The sequence below is a fragment of the Oryx dammah genome, unplaced genomic scaffold (assembly GCF_014754425.2).
Source record: "Oryx dammah isolate SB20612 unplaced genomic scaffold, SCBI_Odam_1.1 HiC_scaffold_11220, whole genome shotgun sequence".
Lineage (NCBI taxonomy): Eukaryota > Metazoa > Chordata > Mammalia > Artiodactyla > Bovidae > Oryx > Oryx dammah.
This window is the reverse complement of record NW_024080613.1, coordinates 20,444-25,640: the sequence shown is the minus strand read 5'-3', so window position 1 is coordinate 25,640 and position 5,197 is coordinate 20,444. Positions and strand designations below refer to the sequence as shown.

The 5,197-nt window shown below is 41.8% G+C and overlaps 1 non-coding gene across 1 annotated transcript; it reads left to right on the top strand.

The window, feature by feature from the left end:
- The first annotated feature begins 892 nt into the window (after window positions 1-892).
- TRNAN-GUU lies at window positions 893-966 on the top strand. Its single transcript has one exon. It is a non-coding gene; the product is annotated as a tRNA-Asn (tRNA).
- The last annotated feature ends 4,231 nt before the right edge of the window (window positions 967-5,197 follow it).

Here is a 5,197-nt window from a genome sequence, read left to right as displayed (position 1 = left end):
AGCCTGGCTTGGAGAATTTTGAGCATTACTTTGCTATCATGTGAGATAAGGGCAATTGTGCAACAGACCAACCTAGACAGCATATTAAAAACAAAGATATTACTTTGCCAGAAAACGTCTGTCTAGTCAAAGCTATGGCTTTTCCAGTAGTCATGTATGGATGTAAGTGTTGGACCATAAAGAAAGCTGAGTGCCAAAGAACTGATGCTTTTGAACTGTGGTGTTGGAGAAGACTCTTGAGAGTCCCCTGGACTGCAAAGAGATCCAACCAGTCCATCCTAAAGGAAATTAGTCCTGAATATTCATTGGAAGGACTGATGTTGAAGTTGATGCTCCAATTCTTTGGCCACCTGATGCGAAGAACTGACTCATTTGAAAAGACCCTGATGCTGGGAAAGATTGAAGGTGGGAGAAGGGGATGACAGGATGAGATGGTTGGATGGCAACACCAACTCTATGGATTTGAGTTTGTGCAATCTCTGGGAGTTGGTGATGGACAGGGAAGCCTTGCATGCTGCAGTCCATGGGGTCGAAAAGAGTTGGACTTGAATTGATTGTACTCTGCCATTATACAGAATTCGGTTGTTGACTCTGGTAGTTATTGGAAATTTGTCTATGTATAGGAGCGCAAAGAGAGTGGGAAGTGGAGAACTTGAGCCCAAGAGAAGCTGGAGTTGTCTCATGTAGAAGGTCAGGAGCAGGCTTGAAGGGTCGTGAGCTCCGCGTTGTTTCGTCGGAGCCCCAGCTCACTAGGGCTCGGTGTCCACAGCCTGGCCTGCTCGACACCGAGACTCAACGCCTCTGGTGCCGGCGAGGCTGGACCAAGATTAGAGACATTTGAATCACTTTTCCACAGTAATTGGAAGGGACGGGGAGAGACTTGCCGCAGCTGGTCTCTGTGGCGTAACCGGTTAGCGCGTTCGGCTGTTAACCGAAAGGTTGGTGGTTCAAGTCCACCCAGGGACGGATTGGCTTCGAGTGCGGCGATGTTTTAATTATTGTTTTTACGCATCTGCAGCGCCTGAAATCTCCACCTACTTCGCCTCAGCATGTTCTTTCCTCCCTTCCGGTTTTTAACTGGTGCCCCTGGTCTCTCTGACGCCTGCCCACACTAAGTCATCTGCCTTGTACATTCCAGGACAGCTGCCAGAGGATGAAGGCACACGCACACAGGTGGGAACTGGGGGGGAATCCCTTAGTCAAGATGGGACATCGCAAATTAGGCTCTATGTCACCACCTGAGCTGGCACCCCACTGCCACAGGATCTCACCGACACCTCCACCCTTTCATTTGGGACTGTCACTTTCTTTTTTGTTTTCTTTTCTTCCCCAACACAAGTACCGTCATCCAGTTTCAGAACACTCCTTTCTTCTTCATTTCCCTTCAGTTCAGCTGTAGATAATCCCTTTTCTTTCCTGTAGCCCCAATTAATGTTACTCTGCCTTCTGCCTCCATGAATGTCTTTTTGATACTTCAGATAAATAGAATAAATCAATATGTAGTGCTTTCTGACAGGTTTCTTTCACTTACTGCAATGTTTTTGAGGTTTATCCAGGCTCTGGCTTAAGTTTGCTTCTTATTACTGAGAATTTCATTGTGTAAATATACCACATTTCATGTACCAGTGATGGGCATTTGAGCTGTTTCCACTTTTTTTTTTTTTTTGCTATTATCAATAATGCTGCTACAAATATTTGAATAATTTTATCTGCACCTATTTCATTTTTTTCATTTCTCTTGAATAGATTTATAGAAGTGAAATTGCTGAGTTTATAGTAAGCTTGTTTGTAGTAATACTTCCTAAGGCCAACTTGACTTCACACTCCAGGATGTCTGGCTGTAGGTGAGTGACCACACTATTGTGGTTATCTGGGTCATTAAGACATTTTTCATATAGTTCTTCTGTGAATTCTTGTCACCTTTTCTTAATCTCTTCTGCTTCTGTTAGGTTCACGCTGTCTCTGTCCTTTATTGTGCCCATCTTTGCATGAAATATTCTCTTGGTAGCTCTAATTTTCTTGAAGAGATCTCTAGTCTTTCTGATTCTATCATTTTCCTCTATTTCTTTGATTGTTCACTTAGTCATAATATCGCATGAATTTCCTGGCCCAGTATCAGTCAATGAAGTGTAACTGTTATTATGACATTTTTAATGAAGGGATGTGATACGTATTTCTTTCCCCCACAAAATGTCAGGACACACAGACACCAAAAGTCAAATTTCTTAAATATCTTTGTTGGATCTCACATACCAATATCATTAAGAAGGGGAGGAGGAAGATGATGTGGGGTTAGGGGGATGATTAACTTTTAAAAATGTTTATCTCCTTTTCAAGTGGATATGCTCTTATGCGATTCACTGACCTTTTTAAATATCAGTTTTAACTTTTTCAAAAGTCATTGTTGGTCAAAGTCAAACCAGGCTAATCAGTGTACAAATTGATTGGCAGAACCTGGATTAAATATTCAATAGCCTTTATAACCACATATATGCTAATGTGTCTTCCAAAGTCACTGTTGCAGGTATCATTATCAACTCCAAAAGCCCAAAGCCATATTTCCCTGATACCCTGTGGTCACTGTCATCACCTTCAATCACTTTATCCTGTAAATTGAAGGTCTCTGTGTTATTACATGATCTTAGAGGCAGAGATGTATGTCCAATTGGTTTCAGTGCAGGAAGAGACCCTGTTTCTCTGTGAACCAATGGAGCTCAAGAGCACTCTATGTTCCCAACAAGCCATATCAGATTTTTTTTTCTCAAGAATTGCTGATTATTCTATTGTGGTGACATCTTTATACAGACTATATACTACTTTGTGTGCGTGATAAGTCGCTTCAGTCATGTCCAACTCTTTGTGATGCTATGGATTGTAGCCCACCAGGCTCCTTTGTCCATAGGATTCTCCAGTCAAAAATACTAGAATGGGTTGCCATATCCTTCTCCAGCGGATCTTCCTGACCCAAGGATTGAACCCACGTCTCCTGAATTGGCAGGCGGCTTCTTTACCACCAGTGCCACCTGGGACTCTATATTACTCTGAGTCCTATTAAGAAAATGGTTTCCATGATACAAGAAACTAGAAGCTAAAACATCACTCTGAAAACTAGCTTTTCCCCACTGAGCAAGTTCTCCCTAGGACTCCAGAAGTTTTTAATAAGCTTGGTGCTTAGTTGCTTACTATATGGTACATGGTATTAAGGCTATTTTTTCACAGCACTTCAGATAAATTATTGCATAAACCTAACTTTTATTAGGTTTCAATTTTCGAAGTTTAGGAAGAAGTTGGACGACAATTGCTTTTCTGATGTACTCTCGAGTTCCCTCACATAGCAGTGTCATCCCTCAGTTTGTATGGGGGGTTGTGGTGGAGGTGGAGCCCCAGTGTTGAAAAGCAACCTGCGCACGCCTTCCTTCACTTAGTCATGAATGCTTAGTGGAGCACTTGGTCATTGTAGCCATTTTCAACCTTGTGAAACCACCAGCCTAGCCAATCCCAGCAGAGTTATAGTGACACATATATCAGGAGAATTTCCTATGGTTTGGACTTACAAACTGATAGGATAGGATGTAGGTTAGAAGAAGACTCTCTTTCCCAGGGTAATCCATAAGCTTATTCACCTGTTACTTGAATGGTTGGTGGTCCCAGCCCCAAAAGGATACTATCTTTGAGGATTTTTTTTTTTTTTGGACAGATCTCAGGTATTTTCATGTTATGTTTGTGATGCACAGTCTCTGTTAACTACTTCTCTGATCCTTAACCTCAACCTCTCTCTTTCAATCAGATATGGAAAAATCTTGCTTATACTCCTAAAGGCTCACATTAATTACTAAAGGGTTTGGTGGAAAGAATTATTTTTTAGAAGGGTAAAAATAAGTTCTGGAGTTCCAAGCTCACTGACAATATAACCTTTCTGCCTGAGGCTGAGTTTCTGCAGCTGCTCATTCCTGGAGAGCTGGTGTCAATTCCCTGAAGCCAAATACCAGAAACACATCTCTCATTGAACAGCTTAGGTGTTTTGTTTTTTTTTTTAATTCCTTGAAGCCAGAAGAACACATTTCATGATCTAAGTAAGACAGTGGTAACAAGGCTCTATTATAAGATTTGGGCTTTGGCTGGGTGATAGGGGGAGGATGGGAGGAAGCAGAGTGTGTTCCATATTGAGGACTGTTAGCTCCAGCAACTCTATGATTGAAGTAAAGAAGTAACATCATTTTGTTATGAAGAGGATGTTTGGGATTTTGTAATGCAAACATATCACAGTTGCTTGATGGATGCTGTTCCCTGCTGGGTTCATATGTTGTTCAGGATTTTGAGAGTGAGGGATTGATTCACAGAAGAGATTTGATATTGGGTTAATTTGACTTCCCTTGGCAAGACAGCCAGGCTGCTGCCAACTGGGAACTCACTCATCCTGAAGAGTGAGTCTCCATGATTGAGCTTGAACAAAATAAAAATTGGAAAACTGATACTTAAGTTTAAATGTTCATTCAGTTCAGTTCAGTCACTCAGTCATGTCCAACCCTTTGCAACCCTATGGACTGCAGCACGCCATTCTTCTGTGTCTATCAACAACTCCCAGAGTTTGCTCAAACTCATGTTCATTAAGTCGGTGATGCCATCCAACCATCTAATTCTCTGTCATCCCTTCTCCTCCTGTCTTCAATCTTTCCCAGCATCAGGGTCTTTTCCTGGGAGTCAGTTCTTCACATCAGGTGGCCAAAGTACTGGAGCTTCAGCTTCAGCATCAGTCTTTCCAATGAATATTCAGGACTGATTTCCTTTAGGATTGACTGGTTGGATCTCCTTGCTGTCCAAGGGACTCTCAAGAGTCTTCTCCAACACCACAGTTCAAAAGCATCAATTCATCGACACTCAGCTTTCTTTATGGTCCAACACTCACATCCATACATGACTACTAGAAAAGCCATAGCTTTGACTAGACAGACCTTTGTTGGCAAAGTAATATCTCTGCTTTTTAATACACTGTCTAGGTTTGTCATAGCTTTTCCTCCAAGGAGCAAGTGTCTTTTAATTTCATGGCTGCAGTCACCATCTGCAGTGATTTTGGAAGCCCAAAAATAAAGTCTGTCACTGTTTCCATTGTTTCCCCATCTATTTGCCATGAAGTGATGGGACTGGATGCCATGATCTTTGTTTTTTGAATGTTGAGTTTTAAGCCAGGTTTTTCACT